Below are 428 nucleotides of genomic sequence, written 5' to 3' on the forward strand. Positions count from 1 at the left end.
TTTCAGCCCTGAAGTTCTGTTAGGATGTTGGATGACTAGTATTACAGTAGACCTAAGATTTGGTTATCATGGAGAGTTGGTAAACCTGTAGAGGATCTGAAAGCTGTAATAAAAACCCCCTGGTGGGTGAGATAAACATTGATCTAGTTACTAGGTCAATGCTAGGAATTGCTGGCATTGCCATCTCTGCACTAGAGATAGCTCTCGATTTCATACCTGTTGTCGGTTCTCTCTTTGGAGCATCATCATCATTTATTATGACCTACAAGCTGCTGAGTGATGCTCTTGATGATCTTGTGAAGAATGCACAAAGTGTGGTGAAGGTCACATTTGATACTAATTAGGCTCCTTATCTCCACCACCAACCACACTGCTCTGCCCACCCACACGTGCTCCCTCCATCCTCACCTCCATCTCCAAATGTGAGC

The sequence above is a fragment of the Callorhinchus milii genome, unplaced genomic scaffold (genome assembly GCF_018977255.1).
Source record: "Callorhinchus milii isolate IMCB2004 unplaced genomic scaffold, IMCB_Cmil_1.0 Scaffold15, whole genome shotgun sequence".
In the NCBI taxonomy this organism is placed as follows: domain Eukaryota; kingdom Metazoa; phylum Chordata; class Chondrichthyes; order Chimaeriformes; family Callorhinchidae; genus Callorhinchus; species Callorhinchus milii.